A 15,246-nucleotide genomic window follows, 5' to 3' on the forward strand; every position below is an offset into this window, starting at 1 on the left:
GAACATCGGTACGAAGGATGTTGAAGAAATGGTCGTACCATGTATAACTGTTCCAGATCGCGGCGATGTTCACACCCAATGAGCAGAGTTGTTGCATTAGCTGGCACAGTCTGTTGTAGTCTTCTGGAACAATGTCTGCCTTGGGACCCTGGTGGACTGGGATCCCAAAAAGGGGAAGCTTGTGACTCAAGAAATACCGCACAGGATAGCTATGGGGATGTGTAGTCTGCAGTACCCTGTTTAGATGGAAAGCGGTATTGCTTATCTGATGTTAAAGGAGGGGAGGCCGAAGCCCCCCAGCTTCTCCAGAAGTTGAAGGATCTTAATGCCAACTTCCTGGCGTAGACTGCCCCAGAAGAACTTCAGGGGCTTCCTGTAAAGCCGGATTTCCTGATCCTCGCTGATGTTGGTAATGTTCAGGACGTGCTGAAGCGCAGAGCATATGATGGTCTTGATGACAGAAGCCCCAGAGGAGAATGACAGCTGTCTATTTTTCCAGTCCGTCCTTGAGTTTCTCGATGGTGTTGTTGTCGAGATGTTCTATGTTGAGCACGGGCTGTTCTTCAAACGGAACCCCCAAGATGGTGAGGGGGTTGACAGTAGGGATGAGACCTGCAGGGATGTTGTGTAGGTCCCAAACTCTGTGCAACTTGATCTTAGTTTTGTCAGGGTTGGCTGTTAGCCCCCGACACTTTAAACTTCTCTAGGATGTTGAAGAAGTTTAGTACGGAGTCATTGTCCCAAAGAGTGCCCACCACATCATCTGCGTAGGCGATTACCTTGGAATCATCCATGGTGAGAGGAAGTGGAATTCCTCTAACTGCATGAGAGTTGTTGACAGCCCACAGAATGGTTCAAGGGCTAGAGCAAAGAGCAGCAGACTGAGGGGACACCCTTGTTTGACCCCCTTTCTGGATGGTAATGGGGTCAGATAGGTGTCCATTGATGAGGAGGCGAGTGGAGCTGTTGTTATAGCCTCCTCCTCATCATCAGAGGAGGCTGTTGTTATAGCCTCCTCTGATGATGTTGAGGAGTCCACTGCTGACCCCGACCTTCTCCAGGATGTTGAAGAGAAAGGAATGCCAGACGCTGTCAAACGCTCGGTTGAGATCAATAGTCAACAATGCCATAGAGTAATTCTTGATGTTAACCAGACGTAGCACTTCTCTGATGAGGATGAGATTGAACTCCATCGATCGACCAGGAACACCATACACTTGTGTACTTTTGATGATGTACCTCATCCCGATCTTCAGTCTGTTGTTGAGAACACATGCAAGGATCTTGTAATCCGTGTTCGACAGACTGATGGAGCGCCAGTTTTTGATGATGGAAGGGTCCCCTGTTGGTCTTCGGGATGAAGATGGTATGGCATTCCAGAAATTCCCATGGCATGTTTCCGGTGGTAAGGAAGGTGTTAAAGATTGCCACGAGAATGGGGAGGATGCGGTCCCAGGCCTCTCGGTAGAGTTCTGTGCCTAATTCGTCTGGCCCAGGCGCCTTCTTTGTACGGCATCGCATGAAGGCTGATGTTATTTCGGCCGCTGTAAAAGGTGCATCCAACCCTGCTTGGATGTGTGCAGGGAAGGAGTCAATGTTCCAACAGGAGTAATCCTTGGGGGTGGGGGCACTGTTGTCTTGGTAGAGTTGACTGTAGTACCCCGAGAAGGTGTCCATGATGTTAGGTGTTGTGGTGTGATTACGCCTGCCTTCACTGATGGTAGTAATGGTTCGCTCCTGCCGGAAGTTGACGTATCGTCTGTTATAGAAAGCGGCCGATTGCCTGTCTTCTGAGCGGAGGTGGAGACGGATCTTAATGTTCTTTTCTTCCACCTGCTTTTGTTTCTCCAATTCAATGTCGAGATTAATGTCACGGATGGCGTTGTGACATGGACAGCCTTGGCATTGGCTGGCCACGAACCAGCTCCTCTCCTTATAAAGGTCCCGGAGCCGAGCTCTTCTGAGGAAGGCACGTTCCTGGCCCCATTTTTTCATGTTTTCTTGGATGTTATTCTTCAGTCGTGCCCAGGCGTCCCAGTCCCAGCCAGCAGTGCACCAGGTGGAGCACAGTTGGATAAGCTTGGCCGAGAACAGGGATGGGAAGTCTGATGGTAACTTCCAGGGGCCCGGACCAACATCTACAGCTTCTAAAGGATGATACCTGAGCACGACTAATTTGTGGTCCGAGATGGAATAGTTGACTGGAACGTGCCTTATTGTCTTGGCTCTGGAGACAAGGGATGGTGACAAATAGAGGCAATCGGTTCGTGTGCTGATGCCTCGGCCTGTCCAAGTATAATCCCGACAGTAGGGGTTGTGAGCCCTCCAGATGTCTGTCAATTGGAGGTTCCTAAGATAGATTTCCAATTCCCTGTAGCCAGCCGTACATGTGTTTGGAATACTCCCTACTTTGTCATAGGCCAGGTCTGCCACACAGTTGAAGGCCCCCATCAGGATGACACGATGGGCACCATATAGGTAGTTATGTAACAACTGGAAGAATGCATGCCTAGATGGTTGGTCTGCCGGGGCGTAGATGTTAATGTACCTTGTGGTACGGCCCCGGTACTTCCAGTCGATGGCAAGGACTCTCCCTTCTGTATCCCTCTGGATGTTATGGAAGGCTCCAAGGAGGGGGGGGGGGGCTAGCATAAGTACCCCGACCCCAGCACTGTGACTTGTGCCGAAGCTCCAATATGATTGTACAGGGTACTTATTGGCTCAGTTCCTGCATGTCCCAGTAGTGGAAGAAATGGGTCTCCTGCAGGAACAAGAGCTGGATGTTGTGGGCTAGCATGATTTTCCACACCTCCTACTGTTTAGATGGTGAACGCAGCCCTTTGATGTTGAGGGAGGCAACACAGAAAGGCGTGGCGACATTACGATGTTTTTAGGTAATTTAAACCCGGCCTAAGTCTTTATATACGTAGTTTTCGTACATATCTTGTGAGGTCTTCAATCTGTAGGGGAGAGGTAGAATATCCCGCATCCTGCAGACCGGCTTCCAGCCTTGTACGTGAGCTCGAGAGAACCTCGAACTCGTGCTGGGTATTGATGATCTTGAAGCTGGTAATTCTGTCGTCTTTGATTTTATAGTCGTACAAGCTAAACTGGAAGTCAGTCAGATTCTGGAGTTGATGCTTTTTTTGTGGGAAGAGGAGGTTTCCACCTCCATCTCGGACTCTGATGTTGTAGAGTCCTGACCTCCCTTGGGGCGACTTTGCTGATGTTTTTTTCTCCTGTTTTGGAGAAGCCGCCTCGTTTCTTTTTTTAGGGAGGTCCTTGGGGGGGGAAGAAGTTGTTCCTCCTCTTTGGTGTTCAATTCCTCTGCAGGAGGGATGCTGGCTACTGCAGGGGAGATCTGCATAGCATCCCCAGAAGACGCTTCCTCTGATGTTGATGAAAGTGGGATAGCTGATGTTGTGCTATCCATAGCTTCTTCTGCGCTCCCCTCGGCTGTGTGATGTTCTTGTCCCTGTTCCGATGATGGTGGTGGAATGATGGAACTGTCGGGGGGGGGGCTGCTTCCTCAGAGGATGTTGTTGCTGGAGGGAAAACAGTCTCTTCTGCTGGTGTTGTTGCAATTGGACACTTTATTTTACCCAGCAATGTTTGTGCAAATGTCTTCTCCCCAATGGTAGTGGGTAAAACCGGAAATCCACCAGCGTCTTTTACAGGTTGCGGAGATAGTGCCTCAGTGGGTGTCCCCGCCCTCTCTGCAAATGTGCGCAGAGAGCAAGATGTTACAGTATGCTTGGTGCTTGCGCACTTACGGCAGGGGTGTGGGCACTGATGAGATATGTGCCCGACGCAGTTGAAGCACTTGGCTCGGGGGGGGGGGACAGTCACTCCCCCAGATGTTCAGTTGAGCCACATCGCAGACACTGTCTTTGTACTCCGGGATATTGTACCAGGACATGCGACGTACCGATGTGGACAAGGTTTGGTACACGCTGCCGCATGTCCATGGTGAATGTGACTTCCCTGGAGAACCAGGCGTGGTCTTCCTTGGAGACACTCTTCTTGATGTTGCTCACGTTCCCCCACTTATTAAATGTTTGTATGAGCACGTCGTCTCCAGCTTCGATGTATTCCATGGGGAAGCGGCTGATTTTAATTTGGCACACTTGGGACCTGACCATTGTGGGGATCACCTGCTTCCCCTGGACTTGAAAACCCTCTAACAGTTTGTCCCTTGTCATCACGTTCTTTACGACGAACAGAAATCTATCCCCTCCATAGGAGGTGAAGGAGAAGATTCAGTGCTCCTACGGTCTCCTTTAAAACTTTAGTTAATACTCTGGGGTCTTCCAATCCTGGAATCTCCACTCCTAAGGTCGGGTCCTGGGGGGGGACGAGGATCACTCAACTCATTCTTGGTCTCTGCATCTGTAAAAGAAAAAAAAGAATTATAGTCCATAGACTCTAATAGTAATCCCATAGTGCTAAAAAGCGCTACCAGCAAGTTAAAAGTTAGTAAATAACTAACAAAGTTAGTAAATGTTAGGCAATAACACACACAAAAAAAAGTTAAATACAAGTAAAAAACCCTGAAATCTGGAAAAAAAAATTCGGGGTCCAGACTGGCACGGGAACACAGGAATAGAAAACAAGAGAGCGTTTGCGTCTGGTGCCACGCTTTATATCTCCCTTGCGAGCGTCCTCTCTCGTTGACTACATCATATACTTAGCTACGGCCGATTGGTCACCTTAACTCTGAACTGTTTTAACATGGTTCTAAAACATAGATCTTTAAGCACATTTAATAACAACAATTTTGGTCCTGAAACACAGTTTTCCTTTGCTTATTTTACAAGGACAATATTAGTTCTAAGCACAGATTTCCTTAGCTTATTTCATATTAATGATTTCAGTTGAGTTGATATAACTTTGAGTGAATATATATACAGTACTCCCTTAGCCCTGTTCTTGAAGGCATAAGCATGTCCTTATCCTTAGGTTTTCATTGTCTCTGTGTTGGGTTGGAAACAAATTGGCTTATGGATAACGAGTCAGTCCTTTTTCCGACACTACACTGTATTTTTATTTGTTGTTATTTTTAAAACTGATTTAGGGCAGTTTTAATTTTATCTGTAGGAAAATATGCTGTGCCCCCCCTCGGGGGTCGCACCCCACAGTTTGAGAACCATTGGTCTAAGGCACTTTGTACTGTATCAATCCACCTATATCTTGGTCTTCCTCTGGGTCTTTTTCCTGCCAACCTGGCAGAGAACACTTGTTTTGCTAATCTTTCCTCGTCCACTCTGTTTAAGTGACCATACCACCTGAGATTAGATCTGCTAACGCACTCCTGGATGCTGACAATGTCAAGTTCTTTCCTAATATCCTTGTTTTTAATATGATATTGCCATTGATGCCATCTGTTCATGCCTCTAATCTTTCTCAGGAATCTCATATCTGCAGTCTCTAGTCTTTGGTGAAGTGTTTTACTTCTGACCCAGCTCTCAGATCTATAAGTTAAAACTGGTGTGAACACTGTCTTGTACACAGCTAATTTAGTGTTCTGACTAATTTCTCTCTTATTCCATATGAATTTATTCAATTGACTTCCCACCATACCAGCTTTATTGATTCTGTTGTATATTTTCATATGTAATTTACCATCTTCACTAAAAATCGTACCTAAGCAGCTGAAATGTTTTACTTGTTCCGCAGGTTCTCCGTTCCCAAAGCAGTTGACATTTTCAATGATTCTGCCTATTTTCATTGTTTTTGTCTTTTTATTGCTGACCTTCATACCATATCTATTACAACAGTTATTCAATTTAGTCAGGGAATCTTGCAGACTTGCAGCAGATTTATTTAGAAGTATAACATCGTCTGCATAAAGCAAAGAGCTGACATTAGCATCTCCAATTTTGATATCATGTTTAATACCACTTTCCTTCATAATGTGATCCATATACATAATGAATAGCAGAGGGGATAATGTACATCCTTGTCTCACACTTGATTTAACATTAAACCATCTTCCTGTACTTCCTTCAATTCTAACTGCTGACTTACAACTCAAATAAAGACTAAGTATTGCTCGATATAACACCCCATTGACACCATATAACTAACGTATTAAATAGCTTCTCTTTTGGCACCTTATCATATGCCTTTTCCAGATCGACAAAACTTAAATACAGATTTTTTATATTCCCATGATTTCTCAACTAACTGTCGTAAAGAGAACTGATTGCTTTTGCCAGGTAACCGGGCATACAGTCAGCTACTGGAACAAATCTGAAAACACACCCCAACTCAACATCACCAGAGTTAAAGATCGGTACTATCAACATAAGAAGCTTGAATGGCAAATCCTGACAGCCTCTATTTGGCTTGAATTCAGCTTATTCTTCATCAAGCTTTTCTTCCAGAATTCTTCTCAACCGTTTCTCAAGTATACTTGCATAAATCTTACCAGGAATACTCATTAAGGAAATCCCTCTATAATTTTCACATTCAGTTCTATTTCCTTTTTATATATGGATACTATGGGAACTCTACTCCGATCATCGGGAATTCGTCCCTCTGGCCAGGCCTTCTGAACTATGCAGTGCAGCCACTATAAGACTTTTATATCACCATACTTCAGCATTTCTGGTCGAATATCATCTACTCCTCCTGCCTTTCCACATTTCAAGCCTTTGATGGCATTTTCTACTTCAAGTATGGATATGTATTCCTGATAAAAGTGGTAAAAAACAATGTTCATTGTTTTTTACCACTGTACTCTCACTGCTTGTTTCATTTGGCAACTTTTTGAAGTAATTACTCCATACTTCAAGAATATCTTTTTTCTCCCATTTTCATGTCACTTTTATCATCTCTAACTCCTTTTACAGCACTCTTTCCTCCATTCCGAAGCTTCAACAACCTCCAGAATATTTTGCCACCTTCTTGATATTTATTTTCTATGTTCTTGACAAAGTTCTCCCATGACTTTTGTTTAGCTAGTTTTACACAGTGTTTGGCTTTTTTACATTTGTGTCTGTATTCTCTAAGAGCACAAGCTGATTTATTTGCCAGGAACTTTTCATATGCTTTCTTCTTTTCCTTCACTGTCTCTTTAACTTCTTGTGTCCACTATGGAGTTCTGATTTTTCCATCCTTGCAGACAACCGCACCACATCTCTCTGGCTGAATGAATCATGGTTTTCTTCAAGACTTGCCACTGAATCTCTAAGGTTTGGTTCCTGTTCTCAAACTCTTTCATTTGTTCTTCAATAATCTTTGTGTATTTTAGTCTACAGTTCACATCTGAGAGCTGCTCAACTTTTATTCGCTTTAAAACTTTCTTACATGTTATTCTTTTCAATATGAAATTCAATTTTATCCTGCTCAAGACTAAATAGTGATCACTTCCAATTTGAAGAAAACATCACTATCAACAATAACATAGTCACTGAGACTTTTCTTATCCCTTGCCTCTTCTCTCCATGTGAATTTGTGCCCATTTTTATGCTGGATCATGGTGTTAGTAATAAGTAATAGCAATCCATGTTCTGAGCAGAAATCGAACAGGTATTTGCCATTATTATTAGCTTTGTTTTTTTCTCCAAATTTTCCCAAAATATTTTTGTTTGTCTGACAATCATTTCCTAGTCTGCTATTTAGATCCCCAACAAGGACCAAGTTTTCATTTTTCTTTGTCAGTTGCTTTCTCTAAAGCCTCAAAAAATTCCTCAACGTCTACCTTAGTAGAACCTTCTGTGGGACCATAAGCACAAATAAGTGTTATTGTTCAGTTCCCCATTCTGATATTTGCCCACATCACTCTACTGGAGACTGCCTGCCATTGAAGAAGATTAGCCTTGTATTTAGTTTTGAATACTATGGCTGCCCCTTCTTTTCCTTGATTGTCATTGCCTGAATATAACATTTTGTATTTATTGCTCAGAAAGATCTCACCAGTTTTTGTCTTTTTTGTTTCAGTCACCTCTATTGTGTCGATCTGATACTTATCTAATTCCTCAACTAGCTCCATTTCTTTGCCATTCAGGCATCTTATGTTGATGGTACCGATCTTTAACTCTGGTGATGTTGAGTTGGGGTGTGTTTTCAGATTTGTTCCAGTAGCTGACTGTTCGCTGTTCTCCCTGGTTCCCTGGCAAAAACAACAGGGGCCTTGTTTAACCGGGCAACGCCCCAGCCACCATGAAATTTTGTCATGTTGTACCATTATTTTGTATTTTGGTTTAAACCAAAGAATACAATTTGGTCGACTAAATCCCAAATTGCCAGCCCATCCTCGTTCGTTCAGTATCCAGGTAGATACTGTATATATTCAGTATCCTTCTTTTCCTTGATTTTCATTGCCTGAATATAACGTTTTGTATATATTGCTCAGAAAGATCTCACCCGTTTTTGTCTTTTTTGTTTCAGTCACCGCTATCACAACAAGGTGAGGATTGGACATTAGGTCATAAGCTCTGGTCGGTTTGCCGCATTCCTTTAAGGTTATGTGGAAATCTCCTCTGAATTATACAGTTTTGACCCTTAAGCGCCCCTTTCTAATGTACAGTATCTTAAAACAAACACATTGTTACCCACTCTGTGCAGATTTGGTTTAAATTAATTGATAAATTAAAGTATTCAAAGTTATCCTACAATTAATTTCCTTAGACCAGTTACGATGAGCACTGATGTGCTCATCATCATTTCATACATCAATAAAAATGCAATCATGTGGTCAAACTGATGTTAATTTTTTAGGGTGGGTTGCATAAACCACGACAGCACACCCAACCGAAACAGACACGCGAATGCCACTGTGTATCATATTAATGGTATTGGTTTGCAGGAAATTGATGAGACTAGAGAGTTGGGGATAATGGTGGACAAAGATTTAAAGTTGAGAGGGCATATTGCAGAAGTCAGCAAAATAGCTCAACGAATTATTTGGATGTTGAAAGACACGCTTGACGAAAACACGTTGTTTTCGCCAGGGAACCAGGGCAAACAGTGAAAAGTCAGTTACTGGAACAAATCTGAAAACAAACCCCAACTTAACATCACCAGAGTTAAAGATCGGTACTATCAACGTAAGAAGCCTGAATGGCAAAGAAATGGAGCTAGCTGAGGAATTAGATAAGTACCAGATTGACATAATAGGGGTAACTGAAACAAAAAACACCAAAACTGGTGAGATCTTTGTGAGCAATAAATACAAAATGTTATATTCAGACAATGACAATCAAGGAAAACAAGGAGTAGCCATAGTATTCAACACAAAATACGAGGCTAATCTTCTTGAATGGCAGGCAGTCTCAAGTAGAGTGATGTGGGCAAATATGAGAATGGGGAACTGGACAGTGAGACTTATTTGTCACATAGAAGGTTCTACTAAGATAGAAGTGGAGGAATTTCTTGATACTTTAGAAAAAGCAACTGACACAATGCAAAAGGAAAAGTTGGTCCTTGTTGGGGATCTGAACAGCAGAGTAGGAAATGATTGTCAGACATACAAAAATATTTGGGAAAATTTGGAGAAAAGAGTAAAGCTAATAATAATGGCAAATACCTGTTGAATTTCTGCTCAGGACATGGACTGGTTATTACTAACACCATGTTCCAACATAAAAATGTGCACAAATTCACATGGAGAAGAGGCAAGGAATAAGAAAAGTCTTATTGACTATGTTCTTATTGATAGTGATGTTTTCTCCCTGGTGCAGAACACCAGCGTGTACAGAGAATTTGAAATTGGAAGTGATCACTATTTAGTCTTGAGCAGGATGAAATTGAATTTCATATTGAAAACAATAACATGTAAGAAACTTTTAAAGCGAATAAAAGTTGAGCAGCTCTTAGATGTGAACTGTAGACTAACATATATAAAGATTGTTGAAGAAAAAATGAAAGAGTTTGAGAACAGGAACCAAACCTTGGAGATTCAGTGGCAAGCCTTGAAGAAAGCCCTGATTGATTCAGCCAGAGAGGCATGTGGGGAGGTTGTCTGCAAGGATAGAGAAATCAGGACTCCATGGTGGACACAGGAAGTTAAAGAGGCAGTGAAGGAAAAAAGAAATCACATCAAAAGTTCCTGGCAAATAAGTCAGCTTTTGCTCTTAGAGAATACAGAGACAAATGTAAGAAAGCGAAACTAGCTAAAGTCATGGGAGGACTTTGGCAAGAACATAGAAAATAAATATCTGGAAGGTGGTAAGATATTCTGGAAGTTGTTGAAGAAGCTTAGAAATGGAGGAAAGATTGCTGTAAAAGGAGTTAGAGATGATAAAGGTGACATGAAAACAGGAGAAAAAGAGATCCTTGAAGTATGGAGTAATTACTTCGAAAAATTGCTAAATGAAACAAGCAGTGATAGTACAGTGGTAAAAAACAGTCGACAGGCATACAGTCAGGAATACATATCCATACTTGAAGTAGAAAAAGCCATCAAAGGCTTCAAATGTGGAAAGGCAGGAGGAGTAGATGATATTCGACCAGAAATGCTGAAGTATGGTGGTATAAAAGTCTTACAGTGGCTGCACTGCATAGTTCAGAAAGCCTGGCCAGAGGGACGAATTCATGATGATTGGAGTAGAGCTCTCATAGTACCCATATATAAAAAGGGAAATAAAACTGAATGTGAGAATTACAGAGGTGTTTCCCTACTGAATGTTCCTGGCAAGATCTATGCAAGTATACTTGAGAAACAGTTGAGAAGAATTGTTGAAGAAAAGCTTGGTGAAGAACAAGCTGGATTTAGGCCAAATAGAGGCTGGCAGGATCAGATCTTCACTTTACGACAAATTGTCGAGAAAGCATGGGAATATAACAAAGATCTATATTTAAGTTTTGTCAATCTGGAAAAGGCATATAACAAGGTGCCAAGAGAGAAGCTATTCAATACGCTACAGTTATATGGTGTCAATGGGGCATTATATCAAGCAATACTTAGTCTGTATTTGAGTTGTGAGTTGGCAGTTAGAATTGAAGGATGTACAGGAAGATGGTTTCATGTTAAATCTGGAATGAGACAAGGATGTACATTATCCCCCTCTGTTATTCATTATCTATATGGATCACATTATGAAGGAAAGTGGTATTAAACATGATATCAGAATTGGAGATGTTAATGTCATCTCTTTGCTTTATGCGGACGATGTTATACTTCTGAATAAATCCGCTACAAGTTTGCAAGCGTCACTGACTAAATTGAATAACTGTTGTAATAGATATGGTATGAAGGTCAGCATTAAAAAGACAAAGACAATGAAAATAGGTAGAATTGTTGAAAATGTCAGCTGTGTTGTGAATGGGGAACCTGTAAAACATTTCTGCTGCTTAGGTATGATTTTTAGAGAAGATGGTAAATTAAATATGGAAATATACAACAGAATCAACAAAGCTGGTATGGTGGGAAGTCAAATGAATAAATTCCTATGGAATAAGAGAGAAATTAGTCAGAACACTAAATTAGCTGTATACAAGACAGTGTTCACACCAGTTTTAACGACATATTTTTTTAATACGAGTCTTGCACTTGGTCAAATCCCTAAAGAGTGGAAGGAGGGCAAGATTGTGCCACTTCATAAAGGAGGTGATCGAACTCAAGCATCAAACTATAGGCCTATCTGTGTGTCAGGTGTTGTGGTTAAGTTGTTGGAGAAGCTTGTGAGAACTGGGATCCAGAGTTGGGTTGACAACAATGGTATAATCTTTGATGGACAGCATGGATTTGCTAAAGGGAGGTCGTGTTTTAGTAATCTACTTACTTATTACAATAAAGTGACTGCTTCCTTGGACAGAGGAAAAGGATACACAGTAATATATTTGGATTTTGCAAAAGCTTTTGATAGAGTACCTCATGATAAGTTGACAGTCAAACTAGAGCAGATGGGGTTGGATATTAGATTAGTGCATTGGATTGGAGACTGGCTATCTGATAGGTATCAACAAGTTGTGTATGGGGGTGCAATATCCAGGAAAAGGAAAGTCACTAGTGGAGTGCCTCAGGGATCTGTTTTAGGGCCATTACTATTTAACTTGTATATTAATGATATTGGCAAAGATTTGGATGGAGATATGCAGTTGTTTGCAGATGATGCAAAGTTGGGACGAACCATAAAGAGTAGTGAAGATGTTGTGGTCTTGCAAGAAGACTTGAATAAATTGAGTGATTGGGCAAGCAAATGGGGATGTGAGTTCAATGTTGCAAAATGTAAGGTTTTAAAATTTGGAAAACAAAGATGGGATGCAGAATTTATGCTTGGTAAGAATATATTGTTGGAAGTAGAGGAAATAAGAGATCTGGGAGTGATAGTGGATAAGGATCTAAAATTTAGGGGACACATCGCCAAAATTGTGAAGACAACACAAAGACTTCTGGGAATGATGAGGAGGACACTGACGTGTAGAAGTAGGGAGATTCTTGTTCCATTGTATAAGGCTTTGATTAGGCCACACATGGACTATTGTGCCCAGATTTGGTCACCTGGTTTTCAGAAGGATGAAGAGATGTTGGAAAGGGTCCAAAGGCGACTGACTAAGGTAGTTTCTGACCTCTGGAATGTCGAGTATGAGGAAAGATTGAAAAGATGTAATTTGCAGAGTCTAGTGGAGAGAAGGAAGAGGGGAGATATGATAGAGACCTACAAGTTGGTAAGGGGTTGTTATAGGATCAATGGTGGAGAAGTTCTACAGAGAATAGTGGGAGATCAGGGGAGAACCAGAGGTCATGCCTGGAAACTGTATAAAGAGGGTGTGAGTAGGGGAGTGAGAGGCAGGTTTTTTTCATGCAGAGTTGTGAATGATTGGAATGCCTTGCCTGAGAGTGTGGTGTCTGCAAGGAGTTTGAATGTGTTTAAGACCCGGTATGATGAGATGTGTGTGAGATAAAAGGACCTCCTAGATGAGTCTTTGACTCCATGAGGTCTTGTTTAATAATAATAATAATAATAATAATAATCTGAGAGCTGGGTCAGAAGTAAAACACTTGACCAAAGACTAGAGACCGCAGATATGAGAGTCCTGAGAAAGATTAGAGGCGTGAACAGATGGCATCAATGACAATATCATATTAAAAACAAGGATATTAAGAACTTGACATTGTTGGCATCCAGGAGTGCGTTAGCAGATCTAATCTCAGGTGGTGTGGTCACTTAAACAGAATGGCCAAGGAAAGATTAGCAAAACAAGTGTTCTCTACCAGGTTGGCAGGAAAACGACCCAGAGGAAGACCAAGATATAGGTGGATTGATACGGTACAATGTGCCTTAGACGATAGAAATATGAGATCTGATAATATTGGAGTCTTAACAAGTAACAGACTGATTTGGAGGAAAATTGAAATTGTAGATAGGAAGTTAGTAATGATGTAAATTTTTCATGTTGTACTATCATATCCTGTACACCCCTTGAGGGTACATGGCAGGAATTTGATGAATGAAAAACATGCGAACAGGTAAAGATATGGAAATTATTATTCCTCTTTATAAGGTTATGATTCGGCCATATCTTGACTACCGCAGATTTGGTCACCTGGGTTTCTTGGGTAACAGGATGGTCGAAAGAATTCAGACACAAGTGACCAAGATGGTGACAGGTCTTTGGAATACTCCTTATGAGGATAGGTTGAAAGTTTGTGGGTTACAAAGTTTAGTTGTTAGGTGGAAAAGAGAGGACATGATAGAAAGTTATAAGATATTAAAGGGGTTTTATAAAATTGATGCAAACGAAATTTTTTAATATATGGTAAATAGTCAGACAACTAGTGGTCATCGATGGAAATTGTGTAAGCGTGTGGTTAATTAGGGTGTGTAGACTAGATCTTTTGCATGGAGAGTGGTAAATGAGTGGAATGGATTGGCAAAATTCCTTATGAGTACTCAGACAGTGAATGAGTTTAAGGAGGAGGTATGATAGGTTTTGTGTGTATAAACTCATTTCAATTTTGAACTGGTGAACAGAAGTTTATCATCTACTAATTAGAAATTAAATTATATCCATAGGAAGATGTAGATTCCATGTATAGGCAGATTAGCACCATAGTGTACAGGCCAAACAATTATTATGGGAGACTTCAACTACAGTGACTATGTCTATGTCTTTCCTCCTTCTGGTCATAGACTGGAGGGAGGGAAGGAGGCATGGAAGAATGGAAGTGGAATTTATAGAGTTGCTAATAGATAATTACCTGAAATAACACATTATGGGAGGGGGCAGGAATTTGAAAGTGCTGCATCTGGTAATAGCATCTAAAGATATATCCATAACCAAGTTCGACACCCTGTCTCCAATTAGGGAAAGTGATCGTGCAGTCTTGTTGTGGAAAGTTTCTAAACATATGCAATTCTCTTTCAAGAAAGGGTTTACATTGAACTATAAAGCTAAGCTGGTAGTTATGACAGACTTAGGAGGCATCTTGGAGCAGTACCATGGCTTGAAAAGCTACAAAGAAAGAATACAAGTAGTGCAGGGAAGTGGTCAGAGATTGTTTGAGAAGCAGCAACCTACTCATGATTAGTACAAAGTGCAAGCACGAAATGGATGACCAGTATGGTAAGAAAGGCCAAATCAAATTATGAGAGAAAACTTGCTAAGCAGACCAAAGTACATCCAAAAGAGTTTTTCATTATAACAAGTAAGAGGAATAATAAGTATGCCAAGGGGCCCATTTTAATTCATGGTGCTCAGAGAATTTGAGTGTGTTTAAAGTATGGTGTGATGAGCTGTGTGTATGATAAAAGAACCTCCTAGATGAGACTTTGACTCCATGGGGTCTTGGGTAGTAGTAATAATAATAATAATAATAATAATAATATAATTATAAGAATTCATCTGGATGACTGCACATAGATTTGATTGCCTATGTTCCTTGGGATAAGAAAGTAGTGGAAAGGATTCAGAAGTGCGTGACCATGATTGTGCAAGTCTATGGAATGCTCCTTATGAAGATGTATTGACGGAATGTGGATTAAAAAGGCTATTTTAAACTAAAGTTGAATGAAAATGCAATGAATCTGAAAGGGTTTTTCTAGGACTGTCACAGAAGAATTTTTTACAGAAAAATGTTTGTGGCAAAAGGGAGAAAACAACAGGTTACTACTCATTGTGTAAGAGTGTGGTTAGCAAGGTGTGTGAATTAGATTTTTTTGCCTGGAAATTGGGGTTCCAGAGAGGTAGTTGTGAGTTCTTTCTTTCTCTCTCTCTCTCAGTAAATGAGTTTAAGGAGCAGTGTAACTTCAGTGAGAGCATCTGATACAACTGTTAGATGTCAAACTAGCATTCTTT

General features: G+C 41.1%; 1 protein-coding gene across 10 annotated transcripts in view; it reads left to right on the forward strand.

Moving 5' to 3' along the window:
* LOC150099238 (uncharacterized) overlaps positions 1-15,246 on the forward strand; it is an 825,097-nt gene that overhangs the window by 729,995 nt on the left and 79,856 nt on the right. The window lies entirely within an intron of this gene.

The sequence above is a fragment of the Typopeltis vanoorti genome, chromosome 14 (genome assembly GCF_054136105.1).
Source record: "Typopeltis vanoorti isolate ZY-2024b chromosome 14, IOZ_Tvanoo_1.0, whole genome shotgun sequence".
NCBI classification, from domain to species: Eukaryota; Metazoa; Arthropoda; class Arachnida; order Uropygi; family Thelyphonidae; genus Typopeltis; species Typopeltis vanoorti.